General features: G+C 40.4%; 1 protein-coding gene across 1 annotated transcript in view; it reads right to left on the minus strand.

The window, feature by feature from the left end:
- The window catches only part of POLA1 (DNA polymerase alpha 1, catalytic subunit), a 282,451-nt gene that overhangs the window by 48,855 nt on the left and 219,515 nt on the right, over positions 1 to 14,081 (minus strand). The window lies entirely within an intron of this gene.

A 14,081-nucleotide genomic window follows, 5' to 3' on the forward strand; every position in this document is an offset into this window, starting at 1 on the left:
ACTTTTTTTAAAAGTCACATTTATTCCTAATTTTAGCTGGTATAAAAAAGTCACAAAGTCAGTAAGTGATAAAACCACAAAGAGTGCTTCTTTAGAAAGATTAAAAAGAAAAAGGAATGTCAGCTTCTCCTTAGACTATAGACTTTTTAATGTTTAAAGCTGCATTTTTAAAAGAGGTAACTGGTATACGTGCTAAGTAGCCAATTCAAAACATTTTTACCGAAAAGCACTAATTGTGAGGGGAAGGAAATTTAGCATGACTATATCTAATCCTTTATTTACGTCATGTTAGAACAGATTACAGATGTTATACAAATATTGATAATTTAATAGTCCTGAAACTTATCGTACATTCTATCATGATGCTTAAAGGACCTACTCTCTTCTCTGCCACGAGTATAAACCTTTTCCTCCTAATTAATCTGCAATTAATTCAACCAACCTCCAATTAGTCTTATACAACATTACCCTACTTAGACAATAAAGCATTCTCTAGACTGGGTTTTAAACCTGGGCTAAAATAGACTCCTACAGACCAAAAATGGTTCTGGGATTTCTCTTTGTAGTGTAATTTAGATGTCATATCTAATTTGCTGTCATGACTATTGTTTCACTGTGCAATTTGTATGTCATTTTGAATGGTAAAGGCATCATAGCTTTATTGAATTAAACCTTCTGTCTTTATTTAGGGTCTGATGTTACATGTTTGTGCGTGTATGTTTGTCTCAAAAGCTGCTTTTGACATCAAGTAGTAGTAGAAAAAGATTATGCTCTTTTGATATGTTTGCTCCTATCTTAGTAAATATAAACACAAACTGGAAAAAAAAAAGCCTTCTTCCAACTAAGGAAACAGAATTTTAAAATAATAACAATAATAATAACAACGATAATTTGCTTTTAAAGGCAGAGATAGCTAAATAAGCTATTCGTGTTATAGAATTATAGAAGGCCTGGCTGATTTTCAACCTAAATGCCTCGATTGTCCGTTCTACTAATTCTTTCCTGAGAAACAATTGTCCTGTCCACTGATAGTTTTTGTGATGCCTACCTCAAACATAAGATGTTATTCTTACCACAACTCCATAATCACAAAGAAATTCAAGGACTCTCTGGCTTTAACTCATAAGGAACAAAGGCCACTTTACCTACATCGCAACGCTCAGTTTTGTGTTGGTCTGTTTATGGTTGTTGTCCTGGTCCTGGCCTCTGGGTTCAAGTTCTAAACTAAAGTCAGGACTAAGGCTAATCATGGAAAGCCTTCCTAGTAGACCATTGGAATAGCCTTTTAAGTAATTTTTAGTGCATGAAATTTCATAAAGTTTTTACTAGATAATTACACTTCCTGATTTTGTAATTAGTGGAAGTACATGCAATTACATAATAATTATGATAGTAATTACGTAATTAAGATGTATAATTATGTAGTAAAAAACATCATGGAAATAAAGCCATCTACTGTGTAAGCACAATACGTTTTAAAAGTAAATTCACTAGCTCAACTGTTTAAAAATACTTTTCTTCAAAATAAAGTGATTAGCTCACATTATGGTCTAACTGCTTGAAAATTGCTAAATATTTTTCCCCCGTTGGTGACAGAAGCATATTTTTAAAAAGTACATGAACAAAATCTTATCAGGTTTTTCCTCCTCTCAATACTAAAAAAAAAAAAAAAAAGAGAGAGAGAGAAAATGTTTTGCAGATAAAGACCATCGACCATAGCATTATCGCCTAGATACTGCAGCATCGGTGTCCTTGTTTGCGTTACTGTACTTGTCACTACGAAAGGGACAAGAAACCTGCCCGTTGAAAAGACGTAATAGGAAAGGATTTTATAAAACTATTGATACGTCTGTTGTCACGGCATGCCTATAAGTCCATTTGTACATATAAGTGTAAAAGTCGAGTGCTTATTTACAGAAATGGGCTTAAAGAAAGGCAGGCTATGAGAATCCAAAAGTTTGTTGCCCACATATATGGCAACTTTTATACCCTACTTTAGCTACCCTAAAGAGGATGACAGAAAATGTACAGAGCCAAGACATCTCCACTTATGGGAAGAGCAAATATGATGACAATTTCCTGGAAAATGTAGTTTCTCTCTTACAATATGAAGTCGTCTTTAGTTAAAAAACCAAACCAAACCAAACTGGCAGTATTCAGAGGAAAAAAAACAAAGCAGTGTGAAGGGGCTCCATGCTGTCATTGGAAAATAACAACTTTGTCATTCTTGTCCTGAGCATAAAAATAGAACAGAAACATTAACAACAGTAGGAAAAGTAAATTCCAAAGTCAACTTTTTAGTAGCAAAATATAAGAAATAAAATCGTGTTTTCATTTCCAAAAAAATTGTAGTTTAATGCCTTGAAATCTTTACAAACAAGCTAAATCGATGTTGTAACGAGGCCCAGAATATGGTGACTGGGTGAAACTGTGCTCTGAGCACATACGGCGTGGCCCTTATATGAAGTGGGTACAGAATTGCACTCTAGTTTTCTCTTCTATAAGCCACTAATCTTGAGACGCTGAAAGCCAGTTTGAAAACCTTAATTTACTTCTCCCTTGTTCCTTCCAGTTAAGAAGAAACAAGGTAGAAGAAGTCATGTCATGCTCTCTCATCCCCACTCCCCATCCGAGTCAGGCAACTGCATTTAAGATTACAGAATGTATTTCAAAAGACCAGGCTGTCATATCAATTCTGCTTTAAACCCGGGTAAGGCTTCTGTACTCTGCACATTAGTCATTTTAAAGTTTTGCCAAAAGGATGCCTCTAATCAATGGATGAATCAAATGGAAGGAGGCTTTAGACAGGGGAGTGTGTCTTAGATCAGTGCTTCTCAAACTTTAACAGTGCCTAGGAATCACCTGGGAATCTTGTTATAATGCAGATGCTGATGCAGTCGGTGTGCGGAGGACCTGCTATTTTGCATTTCTAACAAGTTCCCAGGTGATGTCTATGCTGCCAGTATACTGATCACACTCTGAGAAACGAGGTCTTAAGTTTGACTCAGAAAAGAAGGCACGGAGAAAAAAGCTGTTTTGGGTTCACTGGTATGTTATTTTCTCCCTCAACTAATTATTCGAAGATTTCAAGTTGAGTAAAATATTTCTTTGTAAAATTTCAGTGCTTTTAACTTAAAAGCAGTACATACTCAGATTATATAAACTTAGAAAGTGCACACAAGTATAAAGGAGAAAATAAAAATTATAATCCACACAGAGATAACTGGAAATAATTCTAGCATTTCTTACTAATTTTTCCACCTTGCATAGAAACTACAAATTTGAATCATAACGGTTACTTAGTTTTGGACTTTAACATTTCGTTCGTTGTCGGTACTTCCCTAAGTCATTAAAGATTAAAACTATGTAATACCTAACAATGACATCAGCAAAAAGCCAGAGAAGCTCAGGATTATGTGCAAAATTCTTTGTGTTTTCATAATCACTTCCTAATCATAAGCAGCCACGTTAGTTAGTCTCTTAGATAAAAATTCACTTAAACAATCAGAAATAATTTAAAACTAAACTCAGACCATTTTTATTTGCAGTAAAATAAAAAAAAGTTGAAGTTACCCATTTCAAATTTCATTTTTCTAAAATTTTTTTCAGAATTATAAAATTATAAAAATGAAACTTTAAGAAGAGTGAATTGGTACTTAAGAGAATTTGTACCTTATTTTTATATGTATTTGGTAGGTGTGAATTGTTTTGTGTGTTTTACTTGTTATTAGTTATTAAAAATAGAGAAAAGGCTCCCTTTTTTTTTTTGATGTGGCTTTTTTTTCCCCAATATTTTTTATTTTTGTTATAGTTGGCATGCAATATTATATTAGTTTCAGGTATACAACATAGTGATTAGACATCTATACACTGAAATGAATCTAGTGCCCAATGAGTCTAGTGCCCCTCTGACACCGTAGTTATTACAATATTATTGACTATATTCCTTATGCTATACTGTATATCTCCATGAGTATTTTGTAACTACCCATTTTTACTTCTTAATTCCTTTTCCCCTTTTTCACAGACCTCCCCAACACCCCTTCCATCTGATAACCCTCAAAATATTCTCCGAATGAGTTTGTTTTGTTTGGTTTGGTTTGGTTGTTGTTGGTTATTTTGTTCTTTAGATTCCACATGTACGTGAACTCCTATGGCATTTGTCAATCTCGATCTGACTTACTCCACTCAGCACAATCCTCCCTAGGTCCATTATAAAACATCTTTTCCTACCCCTTTACTTTCCATCTTTATGCGTCTTTTAATTTGAAGTGAGTCTCTTGTAGGCAGCCTATGTAATGCTCTTGTTTTTCTTATCCATTCGGCCACCTTTATTTTTTGATTGGAGCATTTAAATCTTTTTCATTTAAAGTACTTGTTGATAGATATGTAGTTACTGCCATTTTTTTATTCATATATTTGATACATATTTTCTTCTTAAAGAAGTCCCTCTAACATTTCCTGTAATACTGGCTTGGTGGTGATAAATTCCTTTAGCGTTTTCTTGTCTGGGAAGGTCTTTATCTGTCCGAGTCTAAGTGATAGCTTTGCTAGATAGAGTAATCTGGGTTGTACGTTCTGGGTTTTCATCACTTTGAATATTATGTGACAAGCCCTTCTGTCCTGCGAAGTTTCTGTTGAGAGATCAGCTGCCAGTCTTATGGGAGCTCCCTTGTAGGCAACTAATTGCTTTTCTCTTGCTGCTTTTAAGCTTCTTTGTATTTAACTTTTGGCATTTTAATTATGATGTATCTTGGTATGTGTCTCTCCGGGTTCATCTTGTTTGGACTCTGCACTTTCTGGGCTTGTATGTTCATTTCCTTCGCCAGGTTAGGGAAGTTTCCCGTCATTTTTTCAAATAGGTTTTCAATCCCTTGCTCTCTCTCTTCTCTTTCTGGCACCTCTCTGTTGCAAATGTTGTTATGCTTGATGCTGTCCCAGAGGCTCCTTCAACTATCTTAATTTTTTTGGATTCTTTTCTCTTGTTGCTGTTCTGATTGGATGTCCTCTGCTACCCCATCCACTATGTCGCTAATTCGATCCTCCATTTTATCCACTCTCTTAATTCCCTCTAATGTACTCTTCATCTTAGATATTCTATTCTCCATTTCTGACTGGTTCTCTATTATGTTTTCCATCTCCACTTTTGTTTTCTGTCTCTTTATTAAAGTTCTCACTGAGTTCATCTACTCTTGCCCTAAGTTCACTGAGTATCCTTATAACCAGTGCTGTGAACTCTGCGTCTGTTAGATTGCGCGTCTCCATTTTGTTGAGTTCTTTTTCTAGAGATCCGTTCTGTTCTTTTATGTGGGACAGGCTTGTCTCCCCATTTTCGCTGCCTCCCTGTGTCTGTTTCTATGTATTAGGTAGGGCTCCTAAGTCTCCTGGTCTTAGTAGAGTGGCCTTATGTAGTAGGTCTGCCCTGGTCACCTGAGCCAGGTGCTAAAGGTGTGTCCCTTGTGTGGGTTGTGCGTGCCCTCCCATTATATTTGAGCCTTGGTCGCTGTCTACACACTGATGGGAGGTACTGACCCTTGGGCTTACTGGCCCTGAGGCTTGGCTGGTGAGGGGCCGACCCTATGGAGCAGGATTCACATTAGCAGGGCTCTGTTTCCTGCCCCTGACATCAGGTGTGTCCTCCTCGGAGGCAGCCCTGGATGGTGCTCGGACTCCGGCACTGGTCAAAGCTGGCCTCTGGGTGTGCCGGCCCAAGGGCCTCTTGGGAGGGGTCCAGCTGTAGGCCAAGTTCAGCTGCAGCCTGTGTACCTCCAGGGCCACGTGGTAAGAGTCACCAAGCAATATGCAGGTGGCTGCCACCCATGCTGGGCTTATAGGTGTCTTAAAAGGCCAAGCCAGAAACCAAGGCCAGCTGCTGCTAGTATGGAGCTTGGGGCTGCTCAGCACGAGGTGTGGGGCACGCTAAAGCCAGATGCTGCTTCTCTGGATTCTGTGAGCCTTTGAGAGATTTTAGGAAAGTCCACAGTAAGAGCCAAGACAGCCTATTTGTATGGAAAACCACTGGAAGGGGCTTAGGTGGGCCCACAGGTTGGGAGGGGTGGGGTCTCAGGGATTCACCTGGGTAGAGCGACCTGTGTTATCCAGGTTGATGGTGACTCAGATATGGCGGAGCCTGTGCCTACAGGCTGGGAAGGGGGAGGGCTCAACGGAGGAACGATGGATACCGCCAACACTTCTGCTGGGGAGAAATCTGCCCCTCCAGCCCTCGCCTGGAAGCCCGACAACTCAGCGCTTCCCTATATGTCCCAGGCGCCCCTCTAGCAGCTGCCTTGGTGGCAGAGCTCAGAGCGAGCAAGTCCATCAGTGAGTTAGGCCGGGATGGTCTCGGCTTCCCACGGTCTCCGTCTCACTCAGCCACAACCCCTGCTGGTCTTCACAGCCAGGGGTTATGGGGACTTCTCTTCTCGGTGCTGGAACCCTGGGCTGGGGGGCTCGGTGTACGTTTGGGACCCCTTGCTCCTCCAGGGTCGCGGGGAGGGGACTCTACAGCCAAGACAGCCCTCCTGATTCTTGGTCACCACACACAGCTGTGGGACCAGGCTGTCTCACATTTTTGCCCCTCCTGCCGGTTTTCAAGGTGACCTCTCATGTTTGTCCCTAGTTGTAGGGCTACTGCTCAGCCAGACCTCAGGCGACTCTTAACGATGGTTGCTCTAGAGTTTTGTTATGATTCTGGTGATGTACAACCTTCTACGCCATCTTGACCGTTTTTGAGAAAAGGCTCATTTCTAAAATCTAACAGTTTTTTCAGGAGACTAACCCATGGGCTTAAAAAGTGATAAAAGAAGAACTGGACCAAACAGGCTCTGATACAGCCTTCTTTTTAATGTCTTGTGAGGATTTAACAATGTAAATTCTAAAAACGTCAACTGGCTTAGAGAGGACCCCAGAGGCTCTTTGCTACCTCTACTGCAGCACTACTTCTAGAAGTAAAACTCTCCTGCTTTCACTTTAGCGGTTCAAGAAATAGAGTAGAAATCCTTAACACTGAAAAGGACCTGTCTTGAGACCCTCAGAAAGCCCCAAATTTCCATATACACTAAAACATATGATTTCTTCCATAAAACTCTTATTTTCTGGCTAAAAAAAAAAAAAAATCACTCCTCAAGATTACTTCACTTTTCCGTACCAGCTGTTAGATTTTGGGACCCCAATTTCCACAAAGTAATACAATTATTACCACTTCATGAGTGTTACTATTTAGCTGATGGTGAGCAGAGAACAGGACCCTGTGGCAGTGTGGGTGAGGGGCAGCCAGCCTGCCTCGCTCACTAGTTAAGTGGCTTGACATTCTTTTGAGTCAGTTCAAATTGGGCACCAGCAAAATGAGAGATACTATGTCTCTTGTCTTTAGTATCACTTGCGAAGAGTTTAAATGACAGATATTAAATCTGAAAATGTCAAGGAACATTAGTGACATTAGTTTATGGCACACCTGAGTCAAGCCAAGACATACAGGAGGCTCTAGAATTTTACTGCACATTGGCCTCCATTCATGGACGCAACTGTGTTCTAGGATTAATTCCTCCAAAATCCTTTTGAAATTGCTTGTGTGGCCTTATTTGCCACTAAGAATTCTTTCACCAAAATTTAGTGAGCTGGATCCAAGGGGAAAAGCACAGATAAACGAAATACAACCCTCTGCCTCAATGAACCCAGCGGAAGAGAAAGCCAGAACAATTCAGGGTAAGTCCTATGAGAAGGGCATTCACAGGGTACTATGGTAATACAGAGGAAGCTTGTATTACAGAACTCAATTTCTTCATTAATATAATGGGGCACAATCCATTGCTCCCTCACAGGGCTGTTGTGAGGATCTGCATCAGAATTCGAAAGGATGACAGGAAACTATAAAAGGACAGCCTAGTCCTGGGTGACACTAATGGAAACAACGAATGTCTATAGATGGTACCATCAGGCATAAAGAAAAGACAAAAGAGCAACAAGAACAAGAAATGGAAGAGTTTAAGAAAAACAGGTAAAGCAAGCAGGTGGGAACAAAGCTCAAGAGAGGAAGTGCCTGTGAAATTTCACCTGGCTGAGAGGAACGAGGAGCAAAGCGGCCTTGACAGTCGCTGCTCAGTAGGCTGCGGTGCTTAGGCTGCCCACATCCCTTTGCAAGAAACAGGGCTAACCTGAAGGATAGTCCGTCTAGGCCTAAAGAGACTCCACTGAGAAACTGGGCTTCCTGACAGATGCTTTTCATAAGGCTAAGGTTTAAAGCATCATCTTTTTGCTAACCTTTATGCTATAACTCCAATTCCTTTTCTCAACACAGCATTCTAAATCCTGGTGTTTCAATTCTGGCAGAGACAAATGCAACATGTTCAAAGAAGTTTATAGAAAATTCACCACAAAGACCATCTGTTATGGGCTGAATTGTGCGCCCCCCCCCCCAACGCAGTACCTCAGAACGTGACTGTATGTGAAGATAAGGACTTTAAAGTGGTAATTAAGTTAAAATAAGATCACAAGGGTGGGATTGCAACCAACAGAATTGGTGACATTATAAGAAGAGATTAGGACACAGACACATACAGAGGGAAGACCACGTGAAGATGGAGAAAATGGCCATCTGCAAGCCAGTGAGAGGCCACAGAAGAAACAAACCCTGCTGACACCTTCATCTCAGACTTCTAGCCTCTAGAACTGTCAGGAAATACATTTCTGTTGGTTAAGCCACTCGGTCTGTGGTGCTTTGTTATGGCAGGTGTAGCAGCCTAATATACCAACTTACTACAAATAGCTGGCACAGAATAAGAGGAGATGAGCATCTGGTAAAAGAGCAAGAACCGAAAAAAAGTTTTCTGTTTTTTTCTTTTTTAGGAATAAAGAAAGATCAAACACTAAAGTGAAAAGGCAATTAGTATTCAAAGAATAAAAAGACAAGCCACAGACCGGGAGAAGATATTGCGAAAGACATAAACGATCCATGTTCACTCTAATAATAATAAAGAGCTGTTACCGAAAATATACAAAGAACCCTTAACAAAACACAACGATAAGAAAACAAACAACTGGATTTAAAAAACGAGCCAACGATGTCTCACCAAAGAAGATACACAAATGGCGAACAAGGCTATGAAAAGATGCTCCACATTATATGTCATCAGGGAAATGCAAGTGAAAACAAGACACCATTACACACCTATGAGAATAGCCAAAATCCGGAACACTGATAACACCAAATGCTGGCGAGGATGTCGAGCAACAGGCACTCTCATTCACTGCTGGTGGGAATGTAAAATGGCGCAGCCACTTCGGAAGACAGTTTGGCAGTTTCTTGTAAAACTAAACATACTCTTACCATATGATCCAGCAATCATGCTACTTGGTACTTGCTCAAGGCTTTGAAAACCATGTCCGCACAAAAACCTGCACATAGATGTTTATAGTTGCTTTACTCATCGCTGACAAAACTTGAAAGCTGCCAAGATGTCCTTCAGTAGGTGAATGGATAAATAAAGTGTGGTGCCTCCGGACAATGGAATATTATTTGGTACTGAAAGGAAACGCGTTAACGAGCCATGAAAAGACAAAGAGGAAATTTAAAATACATCTCGCTAAGTGAAAGAAGCCAATCTGAAAAGGCTATGAACTGTATGATTCCAACTACAGTTCACCCTTGAACAACTTGGGTTGAACTGCACGTGTCCACTTATGTGCAGTTTTTGTTCTTCACTAAATACTATATAAATACTATAAACGTATTTTCGACTGTGTGTGTGTGTGGTGGGGAGGGGAGGTTAGATTCCCTAACCCCCATGTTGTCCAAGGGTCAACTGAACGTGACATTTTGGAAAAGGCGAAACCATGGAGATAGTAAAAAAGATCAATGGTTGCCAGGGGTTAGGGGAGGGAGAAGGTGTAGGGGGAGCACAGGTGATTTTTAAGGATGTGAAACTACTCCGTGTGATACCGCAATAGTGGAGACATGTCATTATACGTTTACCCAAAGCCATAGGATGTCGAACACCAGAAGTGAACCCTAAGGTGAACTATGGACTGTGGATGATAACCTGTCAATATAGGTTCATCAACTGTAACAAAGTCCCACTCGTGCGGGGGATGGTGATAAGGAGGGAGGCTGTGTGTGGGGATGGGGACATATGGGAAATCTCTGTACCTTCCACTCAAGTTTGCTGTGATCCTAAAACTGCTCTAAAAATAAAGTCTATTTTTTAAAGGCAGTTAGTGGCTCCCTTTCTGTACTTCCAAAACAGTTTGACCGGATTGTGGTTTATCACACTTAGCCACTGAATCTCTGTCCCCCCTGGACCCTAAGCTCCTCCAGGCAGGGAGCATGGGCCATCTCTGCTCCCGATGTCTGGGGTGGCACTCAACACATAATAGGAAATACATAACGTATTGTTTTTACTATTGCCAAATAAATAAAAATGACTCAGTTGAGAAAAAGAGATTTTTTCCTCCTGTATTTTCAAAGCAGACTTAATTGAGACAGTTGGACAAAGACTCGAACCAATTCATGTTTCCCCCCAAATGTTCACTTATCGCTGCCTAGGCCGAGGCCCCATGGGACGAGGCAGTCAAAGGGGACCATAATTCTGCCATCATGGAAATGGATTTTTATTTCATACTTTGCCACTATGTTCCTCGAAAACTGCCGTTGGATCTATTATGCCATCTGTGTACATACTGGAGCAGTTACAATAATAATGCCGAAGTCCCACAGAAATAAGATTTTTAAAATGTTACGCAGTTACAGTAAACATGCAGTAAACACTTCGCCAAAGTGAATAACAGTCCTTTACCATTTTAAAGGAAAGGGAAAAATACCAAATGGGATTAATTCATCTTATGGACTAATGACCCGTAAACTTTCATTTGAAAGCAAAGCACAGGAAAAAGCTTTAACAAGAACTACTTTTCATCATAAAAATAAACCTCTTTCAAATAATTTGTACATGCTTTTTCCAAGTCAAATTGCCAAGTTTCAAACAAAAATTAAAACCACCATCCAGTTACCACCGTTAAAATATGGGCTTTCTAACAGAAACGGTAAAACAATCCTAGCGAAGGAAATGTTGCTAGGTACTGACAGTAAAGGAGAGTCTACAGTAAATATTTCACAGGCCAGTCCCAGGGCACTTGTTGACAGACGATGCTTAGATTCCATCCTCAATCATATACCTGTGTGTAACGACTGTAATTTTTCACAGGACTTTTCATGTTAACATCTATTGGTGTCCTGGCTTCAGTCCAAGTTAGACAAATTTATTTGCCCTCTGGATCCCACAGAGTTTCAATTCATTTTTACAGCAAGTCAGAAGAGAGCAATTCCACCCCAACTTACAAAGTGAGAAGGGATTTTTATATATGCTACATGGAGCTTCCCCTGTAACTGTTCGCCTGTTCACTATAAGAATATACCTGTTCTCCAAGTGTCTCCTATGGACTACAACCTGCATTTGATTCTCTTTTATATTGAAACCATCCAACTGATATGTTCAGAGTGCCCGGGACAGGGGTTCTCAAACCTGGCTGCATGTCAGAAGTGTCTGGGAACTTTCTAAAAAGTTGAGCTTCCTGATTCTTAAACTCTACCTCACACTTTGTGAATTAAAATCTCTGGGTGTAGCACCCATGGACTGGATTTTCATGTGCCCTCCAAGTGTCTGTTAGGAGACAGCTTTTCAGATGTCACTCGTTAGGAAACCACTGCTCCTGGACCATGGATAAGAACGACCCAGGGTTTCAGTTTATATCCTACCAGTAACCAATACCTAGACACCGTTAAGCCTTACTGAATGATCTGAAAACACCCTGAGCAAGGAAATCTGAGCTAATTCACTCATTCCTAAACTGCAATTTAGGAATAATAAATAAACAGAAGGAAGCTCAAAGGAAAAATATAGTTTCAATAATTAAAACTCCATAAATAAAACGAAAGGCCTTCGGAACTTTTCGTGTAGTTCCTTCTGTTAGACATATACTTCGTACCTTTCTTTCTCTTGCTGTATTTTCTTTAGCCTTTTGACATGTAAAAGAACCCATCGATAATTTACTTAGTGCCATTTTGGCCCTGAACTCCTGGAGAGCGTACTTATTAGAAGCAAACAACAACAACAACAACAAAAAAAGCATCCTAATTCTTAAACTTGTAAAATGGAACTACAGTAAATCGCGTAAGTGTACAGTTTCTGTCGACACTTCTGTTTTACCAAGCCAGAAGCTTCCAAGTGTCACCTCTATTCCCTCCTATTTTGTGGAGAGCAACGTACGTGTCTCGATGTTCTCTAAAAAGCTGGGTTAAGTCTCCAGTGACTTTCCAGATTGTTTCTACATGTCTCCAAGAGTCACCAGACTTTTGAAAACTGCTGATCATGAGGCTGATTCAGCCCCTCAGATAAGAATTGTGGAGGCATCTGGAAGAGGGTTCTAGCCCTGTGGAGTCTAAGAACATCTAGGGAACAATCTGGGATGGCTAGATTCCAGAAGAAGCAGAGGGGGAGCAAGTTCTAATATACTGATACCCAGAAAGAGGTCAACACCGGCAAAGAGAGACCATGTACTCATCAGAGAATCAGTACTTAATTCTCTCAATTCATATGCCTGAAAGAAAGGCATTATGAATTTGGGGGTAAAAGAGAAACGGCTATTAGTAATACTGCAAGTGAATATGGGGTAGGCACCAGCCACAAACGGGAGTTTGAAAACCTAGTAATTAATGGACAGAAGGAATTTTTTCTCTATATAAATTTCACTCATTCACTGAGAATATGCTGTAGAGATAGCCCAAGTTCTTGTTGAACATCTAAAGACAATATATTAATATCTGCGCCAACTCCCTCCATCACTCATGTAGTGGTTTATATTCAAGGACAGCAAACCAAATAAGTCAAGGCATTTTTAAAACGAATTTCTAGCCTATCTTGTAGATGGAAAAATGGAAGTTGATGCGGACTAGAATTGAAAACAGTTCAGACCGCATCAAAGGCAGCATGGGGATTATTATACGAGGAAATCCAGCAGTATTTGTAGGTTTCTATGTGCCCTTGAGGTTGCCTCCAGCCCTAATACCGAACAACAAAATGTTGAATTGATATTCACTGACAAACAACATAAACACTCTGTAGGTAACTAATAAGAAAAATGTGCAAATTTGCCTTTTTTATTTTTTACAGGTAATAGAAAAGTTGCCAATGTGATTTTCAGGTAGGAGAAAAAAAAAAAAAAAACATGCACTTGTCATGACATTTTCAAATACTTTCAGTTATGCAACAAAGCTTTTCCCAGACCCATTAAGCCTCACAATGTTATTTAGGTAGGAGAAAAAAAAAAAAAAAACATGCACTTGTCATGACATTTTCAAATACTTTCAGTTATGCAACAAAGCTTTTCCCAGACCCATTAAGCCTCACAGTGCCTTCGAGTCTTGGGCGAGGGTTACAGGCAGCAGCTGATCATCTGGGCCGAGGCGCCTGTACAACTCTCTTAGGATGGAGTCAATAAAAGAACTCCACCCCGTCCCTCTTTCAAAATGAACCTGGGCTTTTAGTGAACAGCATTCAAATACTTTCAGTTATGCAACAAAGCTTTTCCCAGACCCATTAAGCCTCACAGTGCCTTCGAGTCTTGGGCGAGGGTTACAGGCAGCAGCTGATCATCTGGGCCGAGGCGCCTGTACAACTCTCTTAGGATGGAGTCAATAAAAGAACTCCACCCCGTCCCTCTTTCAAAATGAACCTGGGCTTTTAGTGAACAGCAGAGACACACTACCGGTCTATTTTTTTGTGGTAATATGTGGTTTTTGTAGGCCCAATGATCACGTTTCCTATGCTTACTTTATTACAATTACTAAACTCTATAGAAAATAGCATTTTCGAAATATAGCATTTAAAAAGTCCTTTTTTGTACAGTTCCTCCCCCAAAGGCCTGCTTTAGTAGAGAACAATATGAGACAGGCTGTGGAGGCCGAAGCCGGGGATTCCTACGCTGCCGCCCCTCGTGGAGGGGATGCCTGTGCTCGCAACGGCCCCCGTGGCCTGCTTCTGAGACAGCGGTGGGATGCTGCGTGAACAGCCTGACACAGTAGGTCTGGC

Source organism: Pteropus alecto, unplaced genomic scaffold, assembly GCF_000325575.1.
Source record: "Pteropus alecto unplaced genomic scaffold, ASM32557v1 scaffold659, whole genome shotgun sequence".
In the NCBI taxonomy this organism is placed as follows: Eukaryota; Metazoa; Chordata; class Mammalia; order Chiroptera; family Pteropodidae; genus Pteropus; species Pteropus alecto.